At 43.2% G+C, this 17517-nt stretch overlaps 1 protein-coding gene across 1 annotated transcript in view; it reads left to right on the forward strand.

The window, feature by feature from the left end:
• Nucleotides 1-2032: 2032 nt before the first annotated feature.
• ZNF331 (zinc finger protein 331) overlaps nucleotides 2033-17517 on the forward strand; it is a 58448-nt gene continuing 42963 nt past the window's right edge. Inside the window, exons 1-2 of the mRNA XM_032171048.3 lie at nucleotides 2033-3005; nucleotides 3533-3597. The gene's annotated coding sequence lies outside the window, so the exon portion shown is untranslated. The remainder of the gene's footprint in view (nucleotides 3006-3532; nucleotides 3598-17517) is intronic.

The following is a 17517-nucleotide window of genomic DNA, read 5'->3' on the forward strand; positions in this document are numbered from 1 at the left end:
ATGGAATGCAAGATGGAGTCTTTTTCTAAGATGGAGTTACTTATGCCAAGGGTACTCTATACAGTAGTCTTACCCACATGTTCATAGAAACATACAATCTCATCCATGTCATAATCAAGGCCAAAAACCTCACAGGCCCTCCCTTACCTCAGCTCCAGGAGGCTCCCTGATGAGTCCACACAATCACAAATCCAATCACACCCACCAATGGTTCTCTCCCAACAACAGCATATATTTTTGAGGACAAAGCATCTCACACCCCAGTGTTAGTCTAAATTGCACCATTTTGTAAGCCCCCTGCTCTTTTGCAGACCTTGGTCAAAGTGAAACATTTCACAGGGGTTCAGGCCGTGAGAAATATCCTGCCTAACCACCTGACCACAAGGCGAACAAAGACCCAATTAAAGAAACATTCTCATCATGTCCTACCAGGCAAAGGCCCAACTAAAAAAACCATCCCTATAATATCTTTCTGGGCAAAGGTCCAAGGAACATCCTGATGACATCCCACTGGAAAAAGGGCCAAACCGCCTGATCATAGGAACATCTTGTCAATATCCTGCCGGGCAGCAAGCCATACAGCCCAGGCCCCTCCCGCCCATACCAAGGTAACACTCACAGAGACATTTGAAGAGCCAGGCAGTGCTCTCAAGCCTGGGACAGCATCAGAGAACGAAACGCAAAGTCCTCCCCTTACAGAGCCTTGGCACAGACCCAGTCACGACCGGGTCACTCCCGTGGAACCTACTCAAGGACCCTACACACGTGCCTGGAGCTCCCCAATCTACTGGGGGGTGGGGGAAAGGGCAGTGCTGAAACGTCCCCAAAATCTCACATGTAAACACCCTTCCTAACACTTTCTAGAGGCATTTCCAGCTCCGGGCTGTATTTCCAAGAACCCTCTGGAGGCACAGCTCTTTTCGAAGGAGGGCCATGTTGCATGCTGGGAAATTTTTGAACTTTTCCCAAATCACAGCTTTTAAGCTTTCCGGGCTTATTATTATTATTATTTTGAGACATTGTTTCACTCTTATCGCCCAGGCTGGAATGCAGTGGTGTCACCTCGGCTCACTGCAACCTCCGCCTCCCGGGTTCAAGCGATTCCCTTCCCTCAGCCTCCCAAGTAGCTGGGATTACAGGCGCACACCACCACGCCTGGCTAATTTTTGTATTTTTAGTAGTGACGGGGTTTCACCATGTTGGGCAGGAGGGTCTCGAACTCCTGACCTCAGGTGATATACCCGCCTCGGCCTCCCAAAGTGCTGGGATTACAGGCGTGATTTCTGGTCGTTTCAGACTCCATTTCCTTCCCAGAAGGACGCGGGGACACGCCTTACCTATGGACGGATCCCAAATGCAAGCTGTAAGCAATTAGAACTGTAGACTCCTAGAGCCTGAACCACTTTTCCCAGGAATTTTTTGTGGTGCGCCTTAGGAGCAAGCAAAGTTTCAGGGCGGGAGAAGGCCGACAGGGCTTCCAGCATTTGAAGATTCTCCCAATCTGCACCCCCAGAAGTCTATGGGGGTGCAGCTGCTCTAACAGTGGGAGGAGACACTGACGAAGACCATTCTGAGGGCCGCGCTTCCAGCGCTGAGGATTCCAGCCTAGTGAGCATTTCCCAGAGGCGTCTGGGGCATGGCTCCATTAGGGCCGTGTGCAGTTGCATGCTGGGAAACACTGATGCGCGCCCTCCCAGATACGTCGATTCCCGGGTTATGAGCTACATATCCCAGAAGCCCTCAAGGCACGACGCCCTAAGGGCCGCGTAGAGTTGCATGCTGGGAAATCCTAACAGCCTCTTCCAACTTTGTGCATTCTCGGGTTACGGACTACATTTCCCAGAGGCCTCTGGGTCACGGCTCCATTAGCGCCGTGTAGAGTTGCATACTGGGAAACACTGACGGGCGCCCTTCCAGCTACGTCGAAGCTTCTCTGGTTACGGACTACATTTCCCAGAGGGCCTTGGGGGCACAGTCCAATGAGGAGCGAGCCGGGTGGCTGGCTGAGGGGCGTGCTTCATGCTCGCGGGATTTTTAAAAATGGTTTCTCCTGGACCTTATCCCAACTGCGCCTGAGCCCTTGTCTCACTTCCTGATGTGCTGAGTGTGGTTAGGCCTCGAGCCGGGAGCTATTTGCCTCTCAGGAGGAAGCCAGAGCAGGGTTCCGCGGGGAATGGCGGTGAGGGAGCCACTCGGGACGGGGAGGCCCTAAAATGAAGAAGCTTCGGCCTGAGGATTCGGGAGCGGCGAGCAGGGAAGTGGGAGTGTGTGTAGGTGTGTGTGTGAATGAGCCAGAGGCTGCCTGGTGGGGCCCTGCCGTGGCCCAGTGACTGAGATGATTGTCTTCGTCTGTGGGGTAATGCGAACAAGCCCCGTTCCCCTAGCTGTGATGCATGCGGGGTTGACGCGGCTGGGCTTTGTCCCCATAAACTGTGACACAGGTGTGTGTAGACGTCTATGAGGGCCATAGCGCCGGGCTGTAAGGGCACCTGTAGGGGTGACGCAGCCGGGCTGTGTCTCTGCACCTCCGCTCTGTGCGAGGTCGATGTTGGTGGGGTCTGCAGAGGTGGCACGGCCAGGACGGGTCTCCGTGTCTCTGAAATGTGCCTTTGCACTTCTGTCAGGTTGACAGGGACAGTCAGTGTCTCTCTGGTGTGAGCGTCTGTGGGTGTGAAAGGGCCAGCGAGTGTGCGGCTGTGACTGGTCGGGATCGGGCCTGAATGCATGGCCTTTTGAGTGAGCACAGGTGTGTGCGACCATGTCACCTGTCTTTCTAGTGTCTCCATTGCTTCCTGTGCCTTCGCCTTCCAGCCATGTGGTACCTGCTAGGGAGCAGTGGTCCCAAAGTGACGTGAGAGGCTCGACGCTGTTGTGAAAATGACCAAGAAGAAGGCTTCACAAGTCACGAGATGGCAATTTTGGAGCCAGAAGTGCTCTCCATGCACACTACCTGACGACAAGAGGAAGTAACCTCAAGAATAGAATTCCTTTTGGGGAAGAAAGAGGTACCTGACATGGGAGGCGGGGAGAGGGGCAGCTCCATGTTTCAGAACCCCAGTTCCTAGAGTTTTCCAGCATTTCTCTGAAAAACTCACATGCCTGTGCCCTCTTATTTCTGATTGATTTTAACTGTGGTCTGGGGACAAGTGTGCCTTTTCTTTCTTTCTTTTTTTTTTTTTTTTTTGAGACAGAGTCTTGCTCTGTCGCCCAGGGCTGGAGTGCAGTGGCGCAATCTCGGCTCCCCGGTTCAAGCGATTCTCCTGCCTCAGCCTCCCGAGTAGCTGGGACCAAAGGCGCACGCCACCACGCCCAGCTAATTTTTGTATTTTTAGTAGAGACGGGGTTTCACCATATTGGCAAGGATGGTCTCGATTTCTTGACCTCATAATCCGCCCCCCCCTTGGCCTCCCAAAGTTCTGGGATTACAGGCGTGAACCACCGCGCCTGGACGTGTGTGCTATTTTCTAACGTAGCTTGTGATCCGGAAAGGTCCTGGTGCCTCATTCTTATCTTCCTTTTTCCCTCCGGCCAGCTGGCCTTCAGGAAAAGCATCCCGGAGGAGGAAGAAGTGTTATATGTCCTAAAGTAAGGTTTCAGGTGAGTTAGCTTTTTGTTCATTCAATGATTTGCGTTTATACAATTTAAGACTATTTACTTTCCTTGGGCCCATATCTTCCCAAATAGCCATTTATCCCACTAATTCCTCCCCAAGGGATGTGACAGAGCTGTGCAGGTCATTCCTCCATGTATTCTCCATTGAGCTACGCTCTTCTAAAATGTCTAAAAATTGTCGAAGAATCTGATGGTACAGAAGAGATTAATTCTAGCACTTTATATCACAGTGTGGTTTGATAAGGAAGGGATTTATTTTTGGGTGGAAGGAGACACCAGATATCTTTGGTCTTTTGTTTATTTTTTATTATTGTAGTTATTTTTTTAACATGGTTAATTTTTTAAATTTTTGTATAATTGGCAAATGACAAATTGTATTTATTGTGTACACATTTTGATATACGTATACATTATGAGATAATTAAATCAGGCCGACGAACATATCCATCACCTCACTAATTATTATTTTTGTCATGAGAACATTAAAACTCTACTCAGCAATTTTCAAATATACTATATATATATATATTTTTGTTGTTGTTGTTGTTGTTGTTGTTTCTTTTGAGATGGAGTTTTGCCCTTGTCCTCCAGGCTGGAGTGCAATGGCATGATCTCAGCTCACTGGAACCTCTGCCTCCCAGGTTCCAGCGATTCTCCTGCCTCAGCCTCCCGAGTAGCTGGAATTATAGGCACCCGCCACCATGCCTGGCTAATTTTTGTATTTTTAGTAGAGACGGGGTTTCATCACGTTGGCCAGGCTGGTCTCGAACTCCTGACTTCAAGTTATCTGCCCGCCTCAGCCTCCCAAAGTCCTGGGATTACAGGTGTGAGCCACCATGTCCTGCCTTTGTCCCAATTTTTAATCACATTTTTTTCACACTCTTGAGTTGTGTGAGTTTCTTATATATCATGAATATTAACTGCTTATCAGATGTATGGTTTGCAAATATTTCCTTCTAATCCATAGGTTCTCTCTTCACTCTGTTGATTGCTCTGCTGTGCAGAAGTTTTTTAATGATGCAATTCATTTGTCTGTTAGCCACTATGCCCAGCCTTGATTTCTTTTTCAAATAGTTGTTAGTGTATAGGGATACTACTGATTTTTTTTTTTTTATACTTTAAGTTCTAGGGTACATGGGCACAACGTGCAGGTTTAATACATAGGTATACATGTGCCATGTTGTTTTGCTGCACCCATCAACTCGTCATTTATATTAGGTATTTCTCCTAATGCTATCCCTCCCCCAGCCCCCCACCTTCCGACAGGCCCTGGTGTGTGATATTCCACACCCTGTGTCCAAGTGATCTCATTGTTCAGTTCCCACCTATGAGTTAGAACATTTTTCTGTCCTTGTGATAGTTTGCTCAGAATGATGGTTTCCAGCTTCATCCATGTCCCTGCAAAGGGCATGAACTCGTCTTTTTTTTATGGCTGCATAGTATTCCATGGTGTATATTGGATTTTCTTAATCCAGTCTATCATTGATGGACATTTGGGTTGTTTCCAAGTCTTTGCTATTGTGAATAGTGCCACAATAAACATGTGTGAATGTGTCTTTATAGTAGCACGATTTATAATCTTTTGGGTATATACCCAGTAATGGGATTGCTGGGTCAAATGGTATTTCTAGTTCTAGATCCTTGAGGAATTGCCACACTGTCTTCCACAATGGTTGAACTAATTTACACTCCCACCAACAGTGTAAAAGCGTTCCTATTTCTCCACATCCTCTCCAGCATCTGCCATTTCCTGACTTTTTAATGATTGCCATTCTAACTGGTGTGCGATGGTATCTCATTGTGGTTTTGATTTGCATTTCTCTGATGACCAGTGATGATGAGCATTTTTTAATGTGTCTGTTGGCTGCATAGACGTCTTCTTTTGAGAAGTGTCTGTTCATATCCTTGGCCCACTTTTTGATGGGGTTGTTTGTTTTTTTCTTGTAAATTTGTTGGAGTTCTTTGTAGATTCTGGATATTAGCCCTTTGTCAGATGGGTAGATTGCAAAAATTTTCTCCCATTCTGTAGGTTGCCTGTTCCCTCTGATGGTAGTTTCTTTTGCTGCTCAGAAGCTCTTTAGTTTAATTAGATCCTATTTGTCTATTTTGGCTTTTGTTGCCATTGCTTTTGGTGTTTTAGTCCTGAAGTCCTTGCCCATGCCTATGTCCTGAATGGTATTGCCTAGGTTTTCTTCTAGGGTTTTTATGGTTTTAGGTCTAACATTTAAGTCTTTAATCCGTCTTGAATTAATTTTTGTATAAAATGTAAGGAAGGTATCCAGTTTCAGCTTTCTACATGTGGCTAGCCACTTTTCCCAGCACCATTTATTAAATAGGGAATCCTTTCCGCATTTCTTGTTTTTGTCAGGTTTTTCAAAGATCAGATGGTTGTAGATGTATGGTGTTATTTCTGAGGCCTCCGTTCTGTTCCATTGGTCTATATCTCTGTTTTGGTACCAGTACCATGCTGTTTTGGTTACTGTAGCCTTGTAGTATAGTTTGAAGTCAGGTAGTGTGATGCCTCCAGCTTTGTTCTTTTTGCCTAGAATTTTCTTAGCAATGTGGGCTCTTTTTTGGTTCCGTATGAACTTTAAAGTAGTTTTTTCCAATTCTGTGAAGAAAGTCATTGGTAGTTGATGGGGATGGCATTGAATCTATAAATTACCTTGGGCAATATGGCCATTTTCACGATATTGATTCTTCCTGTCCATGAGCATGGAATGTTCTTCCATTTGTATCCTCTTTTATTTCGTTGAGCAGTTTGTAATTCTCCTTGAAGAGGTCCTTCACATCCCTTGTAAGTTGGATTCCTAGGTATTTTATTCTCTTTGTAGCAATTGTGAATGGGAGTTCACTCATGATTTGGCTCTCTGTTTGTCTGTTATTGGTGTATAGGAATGCTTGTGATTTTTGCACATAGATTTTGTAAGGGATACTATTGATTTTTTAATGTTGATGTTGCATACTACAACTTTACTGAATTCATTTATTATTTCTAATCATTTTTTGATGGAGCTTTTAGGGTTTTCTATATGTATAAGATCATGTCATCTACAAACAGGAGCAGTTTAACTTCTTCACTTCCTATTTGATTGGCTTTTCTTTTTCTTGCCTAATTGCTCTGCCTAAGGCTTCTAGTACTACATTGATTAGAAGTGGTAAGAGTGGGAGTCCTCATCTTGTTCCTGATATTTCAACTTTTCACCATTGATTATGATGTTAACTATGTGCTTGTGTTATATCACCTTTATCATATTGAGGTACATTCCTCAATACCTAATCTGTTGAGAGTTTTTATTAGGAAAGGCTGCTGAATTTTGTCAGATGCTTTTTCTGGATCTATTGTGATGATCATATGGATTTTATCCTTCATTCTGTCAATGTGCTATATCAGATTTATAGATTTGTATATGTTGAACCATACTTGCATTCCTGGGATAAATCCCGCTTGATCATGGTGAATGATCCTTTTTATATGCTACTGAGTTCAGTTTGCTAGTGTCTTGCTGAGGATTTTTGCTTTTATGTTTATGAAAGGTATTGGCCAGTGATTTTTCTTGTCTTGCAGTGTCCTTGTTGGGTTTGGTCATGCTGGTCTTATAAAATGAGCTTGGAGATAGTCCCTTCTCTTGAATTTTCTGGAAGAGTTTGAGAAGCATTGTATTAGGTCTTCGAATGTTTGGTAGAATTCAGCAGTGAGGGCATCAGGTTCTGGTCTTTCATGGGAGATATTTTATTGCTTATTCACCCTCCTTACCTGTTGTTAGTATGTTCAGATTTTGTATTTCTTCATGATTCAATCTTGATAGATTGTATATAACTGGGAATTTATTCATTTCTTCTACATTATTCAATTTTTTGGCATAGAAATTTTCTTTTTTTTTTTTTTCTCTGTCACCCAGGCTGGAGTGCAGTGACGCAATCTCGGCTCACTGCAAGCTCTGCCTCCTGGGTTCACGCCATTCTCCTGCCTCAGCCTCTCCGAGTAGCTGGGACTACAGGCGCCCGCCACCACGCCCGGCTAATTTTTTTTTGTATTTTTAGTAGAGACGGGGTTTCACCGTGGTCTCGATCTCCTGACCTCGTGATCCGCCCGCCTCGGCCTCCCAAAGTGCTGGGATTACAAGCGTGAGCCACCGCGCCCGGCCAATTTTTTTGTATTTTTAGTAGAGACGGGGTTTCACTGTGGTCTCGATCTCCTGACCTCGTGATCCGCCCGCCTCGGCCTCCCAAAGTGCTGTTTTTTTTTTTTTTTTTGAGACGGAGTCTCGCTCTGTCGCCAGGCTGGAGTGCAGTGGCGCGATCTCGGCTCACTGCAAGCTCCGCCTCCCAGGTTCACGCCATTCTCCTGCCTCAGCCTCCGGAGTAGCTGGGACTACAGGCGCCCGTCACCGCGCCCGGCTAATTTTTTGTATTTTTGGTAGAGACGGGGTTTCACCGTGTTAGCCAGGATGATCTCGATCTCCTGACCCCGTGATCCACCCACCTCGGCGTCCCAAAGTGCTGGGATTACAGGCGTGAGCCACTGCGCCTGGCCTGGGAACTAATTTTTTTATACCAGGCCTGCATTAATTGCGTTATAAGAAATATAACTTGCTGGGCCCAGTGGCTCATGCTTGTAATCCCAGCACTTTGGGAGGCCAAGGCAGGCGGATCACGAGGTCAGGAGTTTGAGCCTGACCAACATGGTGAAACCCTGTCTCTACTGAAAATACAAAAATTAGCCAGGCGTGGTGGCATGTGCCTGTAATCTCAGCTACCCAGGAGGCTGAGGCAGGAGAATCACTTGAACCCAGGAGGTGGAGGTTGCAGTGAGAGCCGATATTGTGCCACTGCACTCCAGCCTGGGTGACAGAGTGAGACTCCATCTTTAAAAAAAAAAAAAAAAGAAATATAACTTAAGGAAGTCCTGAATTTAAAAAAATGATTACTCAAGGTAAAAAAATCAGAGTTATGAAGGTGCTAGTACCTTGTAGTTATTAACAAATGTTTGAATGGATAGGCTTGTGTTAAGCAGAATAAGTGTATTTCAAAAATGTCCGCACCCTAATTCATGAATGAATATGTGGTGTTGCAGGGGCAAGGGAAATTTCAGTTGTAGATGGACTGAAGTTGCTAATCAGCCAACCTTAAGACAGGGAGATTATCCTGAATTGTGCCAGTGGGCCCAATGTAATCACAGGGTATTAGAAGTAGATGAGGGGGGTCAGAAGAAGAGAAAGAGGTGAGGATTTACTGTTAACTGTGAGTATTTACTGTTAACATTTTCTAGGTATGTGTCCTGTCTCCCACTCCCCCACTAAACACGTGTGTATGTTTGTTTCTGGAGCATTAAATCCTGCTAATTGATCATGTAAATGAGTTAAAGACTCTTCGAATCTTAGTTTGTGAAAGCAATCCAACCCAGCCATGGGTCACATCACATTTGTGTACATGTGGAGAAGAGAGAGGCAGGCCAGTTATCTTTCTCTTGCTTTGAAAAGCCTCACATGTTTACACCTTATAGAATTAGAGATACACCATTTCAAACTAATCCCATGACAGCAGATTATCAAGAAAGAGAGCCTTTCAGAGTTAGATTTTCTGTGATTTTAATGTTTCTTTGACAGAGAATGATAATGTGATGTCTGATGCCTTCCAAATATATACAAGTAACATTTCCATGATTATATGTACAAGTAACAAATCCAAGATACATGAAATCCAAATATATGAAATGACTAAGATGGCAATAATTTGAAATAATTACTTGAATCTCCCATATCACACAGAACACATGATTCAGTCTCTTGCTAATATTCTCGATTTGGTATCTCTTCTCAGATTAGATTCTTTAAACTTGATTTCTGATGCAGAATCATGTCTCTATTTCCCTAGTTGCTGGTAAAGAGGGAACATTTTCTTCTTATGTGTCTTAGAATCATTTTTGCTAATTTTGCTGATTCAAATAAATTCATGCTTAACATCAGGCTTGGAAAGTTATTTTTAGTTAGCATTCATGATATTGATAGCTGATTGAGAAGCACATATTTTAGCACAAGAAAACAGCAGCCTCGCGTTTCTTTTCTAAAAATGGATTAAGGGATGTGTAATGTCATTGATCTTTAATAAAAATAGCTAACTTATGTAAAGTAATTGTTATGTATTACTATGTTTTATGTAGATTATCTTACTTGATAATTGAGATAGCTGTATCTTATGGTATTTATATTCCAGTTTCACCAGTGAGGAAAAAGACACTGCGAGGTTAGTAACTGTCAGAGTTCAGATTCACACCCTGAAAGTTGTACTGCAGAGCCTGTGTTCTTTTTTTTTTTTTTTTTTTTTTCTGAGCTAGAGTCTCGCTCTGTTGCCCAGGCTGGAGTGAGTGCAGTGGCGCAATCATAGCCCACTGCAGCCTCCGCCTCCTGGGTTTGAGCAATTCTCCTGCCTCAGCTCCCCCGAGTAGCTGGGACTACAGCTGCCTGTCCGCACACCTGGATGATTTTTTTGTATTTTTAGTAGAGACGAGGTTTCACCATGTTGGCCAGGCTGGTCTCAAACAACTGACCTCAGCTGATCTGCCCACCTTGGCCTCCCAAGGTGCTGGGATTACAGGCATGAGCCACCACACCCAACCTATTTTTTTTTATTTTTTAAAAATTATTCCCTGAAGGCTGGGCGTGGTGGCTCAAGCCCGTAATCCCAGGACTTTGGGAGGCTGAGGTGGGTGGATCACGAGGTCAGGAGATCGAGACCATCCTGGCTAACATGGTGAAACCCCATCTCTACTAAAAATACAAAAATTAGCCAGGTGTGGTGGTAAGCGCCTGTAGTCCCAGCTACTCGGGAGGCTGAGGCAGGAGAATGGTGTGAACCCGGGAGGTGGAGCTTGCAGTGAGCCGAGATCATGCCACTGCACTCCAGCCTGGGCGACAGAGCAAGACTCTGTCTTTAAAAAAAAAAAAAAAGAAAAAATTTTTCTCTGGAGAAGTGGAATAATATCAATTGATTGCATCAAGGACAGTGTCCTAGTTGTGGTATTATACTGTAGGTCAGTCATCTTTGGGGTAAATCAGGTGAAAGGTAAACAGGATTTCTCTCACTGTATTGTTTCTTACAACTGCATGTGAATCTTTATCTCCATTCTAAAGAAAATTCACAGAGAAAAAATGCCCTGAATATTCTTGCACAAACATTTGTGTATGACTGTAGCTGTGTCCTTCAGATAAATTTTGAAAACCAGAATTTTGAGTCAAAATCAGACTTGTTAAGTGTCTGCAGTATGCCAAACTCTGTGATATTAGCACGAAGAATGAGAGAATAACTGAAAGAACACAGCTGCTATCTGTATGTTGTCTATAACCCAGCAAGGAGGGGAAAGTGAGTAGAAGCAGCTCAGGGCAGCCTGTGATCACAGATTGTGGGGAATTCCAGGTGATGTGCCTTGAGGGGTGCTAGGAAGGGAACACCATTCTGACAGCACCCACTCGGATAGGTCATTCTTGCATTGCTATCAAGAAATCCCTGAGACTGGGTCATTTATAAAGATTATATTGTCTCATGCTTCTGAAGGCTGAAAAGGAAGCATGGTATTGACATCTGGCATCTGCTTGGCTTCTAGGGAGGCCTCAGGAGCTTTTACTCCACTTTACTTGGAAGGTGAAGTGGGAGCAGGCACATCACATGGCAAAAGGAGGGGTAAGGTTGGGACACAGCAGTGGCAGGAGGTGCGGGGGATACCATGTACTTTTAAATGACCAGATTTTGCAAGATCTCACTCACCATGGCCAAGACAGCACCAAGACATGAGGGATCTGCCTCCCTGACCTAAACACCTCCCACCAGGCCCCACCTGCAGCACTGGGGATGACAGTTCAACTTGAGATTTAGACGGGGCGAATATTCAAGCCATATCGCCCACGGATGTCGAGTTATAACCAAATAATTCTGAATTCACAGGTTCCATGTGTAGGTAAATACAATTTGTTTTATAACTTGTATTTTTCTAATAATATTTGATGCAAAGGGAAGACCAATAGGGTAAGGCGAATTAATGCTTGTCTGCTGGGCCATCATGGCTTGAAGGACAAGTTCAGAGGTAAAATTCACACTCCCTCAGACATAAAAGGAAGCAGCCTCAAAGCAACTGTCGGTATGTACAGGGCATCACTTGGCGTTTTGGCCATGTTTCCAGTCAGTGCTGCAGCACATGTGGAAATATGTGTCTGTGTGTGCATGTACATTGGCATCCGCAGGGGTGACCGGGACCTGGCGTGTGAGTAGAAGACGCACTTGCGTGGGTGTGTGTGGGGATGATGTGCCAGCTCTGTCCCCATAATTGTGACAGGTGTGCGAGTATCTTGGGGGCAATGGGACCCATGCAGGGTGACCATCCTTATAGAGGGAGGTCAGCTACACAGTCTATAACTCCAGTTAATACAACGTATACCCCAGGAATCTCTGAAACACCCTGATCCCAGTGCCCTCTGACTTCTGATTGTTATAGATATGGCCGGAGGGCAGGTGTGCCTTATAAGGTATTTTCTAATGTAGGCTGTGCACCTAGAAAGACCCTCTCTTCTCATTCTTATCCTCCTCTTTCCCCTAAACCAACATCCTTCTGAAAAAGCACCCCTTGAGAGGAAGAATCATTTACCCATCTTAAAATCAAGTTTCAAGTGAGTTACGTTCTATTCATTAAATGATTAGTGTTTGTAAGACAGGACTATTTACCTCCCTTGCCCCTAAATATTCTCACAATAACAACTTATCCCAGTCATCCTTTCCAAAGAGGTGTGAGGGGTTCATACAGGGATATCCCTCAATGTACTCCCCATTGACCAAGTCTGTCTTCTGAATGTTATTCGTGTGCCCCTTTGGCAAACTGTGTAGCTCTTTCTGTGTGCTCTGCTCTTCTAAGAATCTGATGGTATAGAAAAATACCTCCTGGAGCTTAACATTAGTGCTTGATATTAGAATGTGGTTTGCTAAGGAAAGGATTCGTTTTTAAGTGGAATCGAACACCACTTATCTTTAGGCTTTTCCCTAAGTCTGATTTTCATATCACAGCCAGAAAGTAGATGGTTTGACTACATGACAAGGTTGTCAGCTTTGTGAGGCTTTTAAGAGTGGAGTTTGAGCAAACTTCTGTGTCATCAAAGGCATCAATGTTTTTCAGGTAATCAATAAATTGAAATTTGTTCTGTTTACTAGATTTTCTTTGAAGCTGACAGCTTCAGAGTTGTTTTTTTCCACTTGCTTTGTGTGCACAGTGAGAAGCAATGTGGTTTGATTTTGAATATGAGTTCTGGATCTAGGACAGAGTTGGCAAATTTTTTCTGTAAAAGGTTCAGCAGTGAAGGGATTTATGGGCCACATATAGTTCTGTATTTTTCTTCTTTTTATTTATTTATTCGGATTATTGTTGTTTTATTAAAATGACATCTTTTATTTTTATTTTTATTTGATAACAAATTATGTGCTTATTATGTACAACATTATGTTTTGATACGTGTGTGCATTATGGAGTGATGAAACCAAAGTCAATAACATACCCTTCACCTTACTAGTTATCATTTTTGTGATTAGAACATTTAACATCTCTCAGCAATTTTCAAATATACATTGTTATTCATTATAGTCACCAGGTTATAAAATAGATATGCAGAATTTATTCCTCCTCTCTAGCCTTTGTAGCCATTCACCTCCCTGTTCCCACCCCTGTCCCAGCCTCTGGTAACCATCATTCCACTCTTTGCTTCTATGAGTTCAGCTTTTTGACACTTAAATAAGTGAGATAATGCAGGTGGACCTTTCTATGCCTGGCTTATTTCACTTAATATAATGTCCTCTAGGTTCACCCATGTTATCACAAATGGCTAGATTTTCTTGGTTTTTAAGGCTGAATAGTATTCATTTGTGATATATGCCACATTTTCTTTACCCATTCCTCTACTGATTAACATGTAGGTTGATTTTTTTTTGTTTTCCCCTGGGGTATTGTGAATAATACTGCAGCAACTTGGGAGTATTCCTTCCTGTATAACTTTTTGGAAGAGTTTCAGAAGAGTATTTTGTGAATATTTGGTAGAATACAGCAATGAAGCCATCATCAAGTCCTGGGCTATTCTTTGACCAGAGATTCTGTATTATTTATTCAATCTTTTTACTCATTACTGATGTGTTCAGATTTTTCTGTTTCTTCATGATTCCGTCTTGGTAGGTTGTGTGTTTCTAGGAATTAATCTTCTAGGTTATCCAATTTTTTTGGCACCTAATTGTTCATTGTAGTCTCGCGATTCTTTGTATTTATGTGGTATGAATTGTAATGTCTCCATTTTCATTTCTGATTTCATTGATTTTTGAGTCTTCCCTCTTTTTGTCTTTGAAAGTCTCATGGTTTTTCAATGTTGTTTATCTTTTCAAAAAATCAACTCTTGGTTTCATTAATCTTCCCATATTGTTTCTCTAGTCTCCATAATAAAAGTCTCCGACCTTTATTATTCCTTTTATTACTGTGAGCTTCATTTGTTCTTTTTCGAGTTCCTTGAGAAGTAATGTTTGTTTAAGGTCTTTCTCCTTTCTTTTTTTTTTTTTGAGACGGAGTCTCACTCTGTCGCCCAGGCTGGAGTGCAGTGGTGCCATCTCGGCTCACTGCAAGCTCCGCCTCCCAGGTTCACGCCATTCTCCTGCCTCAGCCTCTCCAGGTAGCTGGGACTACAGGTGCCCGCCACCACGCCCGGCTAATTTTTTGTATTTTTTAGTAGAGACGGGATTTCACCATGGTCTCGATCTCCTGACCTCGTGATCTGCCCGCCTCGGCCTCCCAAAGTGCTGGGATTACAAGCATGAGCCACTGCGCCCGGCCTCTCCTATCTTAATGTCGGTGTTTATTGCTATAAACTTCCCTCTTAGAACTGCTTTTCCTGCGTTTCTCAAGATTTGGTATGTTGTTTCCTTTTGCATTTATTTCAAAATATTTTTAAGTTAAACTTTTAACTTCTTCCTTGACCTACTGGTACTTATTATCATGTTGTTTAATTTCCACATATTTGTGAATTGACCTAAATTCCTGCTGTTATTGATTTCTAGCTTAATACCACTGTGGTTGAAAAGATGCTTGATAGGATTTCAGTTGCCTTACATTTCTTAAGACTTGTTATTTGGCCTAGTATGTTATCTGTCCTGGAAAATCTTTCATGTGTGCTGGAGAAGAATATGTATTCTGCTGTTGGGAGGGATGCTCTGTATACATCTGATAGGTCCATTTGGTCTAAAGTAAAATTCAATTCCAGTGTTTCCTTATTGATTTTCTGCTGAATAAGTTGTCCTTTGTTGAAAGTAGGATTTGAAGTCCCCTTCAATTATTGTATTGCAGTCTGTTTGTCCCTTCAGATCTCATAATGTGTGCTTTATATATTTACATGATCCAATGTTGGGTACATACATACTTACAATTGATACATCTTCTTCATGAGTTGATCCCTTTATAATTCTATAATGACTTTCTTTGGCTCTTCTTATAGTTTTTAACTTAAATTCTATTTTGTCTGATATACGTACAGTTGACCCTTGAACAACATAGAGCTGGGGCGACAACTCACCATGCAGTTAAAACTCCACATTTAACTTTTGACTCCCTAAAAATGTAATAGCCTACTGTGGAATAGAAGGAAGCCTTATTGATTACATAAAGTAGATTAACACAAATATAGAATGGTATATGTGTTATATGCAATGCTCCTACAATACAGTAAGCTAGAGAAAAGAAAATGTTATTAGGAAAATATGCCGGGCGCAGTGGCTCATGCCTGTAATAGCAGCTGTTACAGCAGCCAAAACAGACTAAGACAACTGTATTGCTGAGACACAGTGAAAGGTCATTCAAGATCAGGGGGTGACATCTTAAGTCCTAGAAGTCAGAAGTCTAAAGTGGGTCTCACTGGGCTAAAACCAACACGTTGAAGACTGAAGACTGTGTTGCTTTTTGGAGGCTCTAGGAGGCATTGTCTTTCATGGCCTTTGCCAGCTTCTAGAGGCTGCCCAGACTCCTTAGCTCATGACCCCATCCTACTTTTTTTTTTTTTTTGGTATGGAGTCTCACTCACTCTGTCGCCTGGGCTGGAGTGCAGTGGCACCATCTCAGCTCACTGCAAACTCCACCTCCCAGATTCAAGTGATTCTCCTGCCTCAGCATCCTGAGTAGCTGGGATTACAGGCATGCACCACCACACTTGGCTAATTTTTGTATTTTTTTAGTAGATGGGGTTTCACCATGTTGGCCAGGCTGGTCTTGAACTCTTGACCTCAAGTGATCCGCCCACCTCGGCCTCCCAAATGCTGGGATTACAGGTGTAAGCCACTGTGCCCAGCCCCATCCTACACCTTTAAACCCAGAAAAGACAGGTCAAGTTCTTGTATCACCTCATTCCCCACCTGTTTCTGTCATCACATGTTTCTCTTCTTCAGAACTCCCTCATCTACTTTTAAGGAACTTTGTAACTGCACCAGGCCCACCTGGATAATTAAGGGTAATCTCCCTATCTGAAGGGTGGCTGGTTAGCAATTTAAGTCCATCTGCAACCTTATTTATCTTGCCTTGTAACATAACATATTCCCAGGTTCCAGATGTAGGATGTGGATATATTCTGCCAGTAACAGGCCTGTCCATCAAACTTTCCTGAATAACTAGAATGTACCCACTCCCCTATAACAATGGTCCTTTTTCCTTACTAACCTTTTTTTAAATGTGGGGCTCCCTATAATTATATACTTTATAATGGGATTAATGAAAGCCTGTAACCAAAAAAAAAAAAAAATTATTCCCCTAAGAAGCACACAAAGAGGAAACTAAAAATTACCCTTATTTATTTATTTATTTATTTATTAAGACAGAGTCTTGCTTTTGTTGCCCAGGCTGGAGTGCAGTGGCACAAGCTCAGTTCACTGCAACCTCTGCCTCCCAGGTTCAAGAGATCTCCTGCCTCAGCCTCCTGAGTAGCTGGGATTACAGGTGTCCGCCACCACATTCAGCTAATTTTTGCATTTTTAGTAGAGATGGGGTTTCGCCATGTTGGCCAAGGCTGGTCTCGAACTCCTGGCCTCAAGTGATCCACCTACCCTGGCCACTCAAAGTGCTGGGGTTACAGGTGTGAGCCACTGTCCGACTGTAATTACCCATATTTATACCATCTAAAGATAATTACTGTTAACACTTAGTATGTATGTTTACCGTCTTCACCTCCACCTCTAAGCAGGTGTGTGTTTTGTTTCTGGAACATTGAATCCAATTAATCATGTAAATGAGGCAAAAACTCTCCAAATCATAGTTTGTAAAAGAAATCCAGCCCAACCATGGGTCACATTATGTCTGTGTGCATGTGGAGAGAAGAGAGATGCCAGTCATGTTTCCTTGCTTTGAAAAATTAATCATTGATGAATATGAAAATAGTCACTGGATACCTTACAAATATGGGCTTTGGAAACATTCCCAAGGTTATATGTGCAAGTAAGAAATATTGACTGTAACATTTCAAAGGTATATGAAATAGAATGAGATAGCACTAGTTTAAAATGTTCACTTTTTTTTTTTTTTTTTTTTTTTGAGATGGAGTCTTACTCTGTCACCCAGGCTGGAGTGTAGTGGTGCAATCTTGGCTCACTACAACCTCTGCCTCCCAGGTTCCAGCGAATCTCCTGACTCAGCCTCCTGAGAAACTGGGATTACAGGCACCCACCACCATGACCGGCTAATTTTTGTATTTTCAGTAGAGACAGGGTTTCACCATGTTGCCCAGGTTGGTCTTGAACTTCCGACCTCCAGTGATCCGCCCACCTCGGCTTCCCAAAGTGCTGGGATTACAGGAGTGAGCCACTGCACCCAGCTGATAAGAATCTTTAAACTAGATTTTTTAAGGAACTATC

This window comes from Hylobates moloch, unplaced genomic scaffold, assembly GCF_009828535.3.
Source record: "Hylobates moloch isolate HMO894 unplaced genomic scaffold, HMol_V3 SCAFFOLD_12, whole genome shotgun sequence".
Lineage (NCBI taxonomy): Eukaryota > Metazoa > Chordata > Mammalia > Primates > Hylobatidae > Hylobates > Hylobates moloch.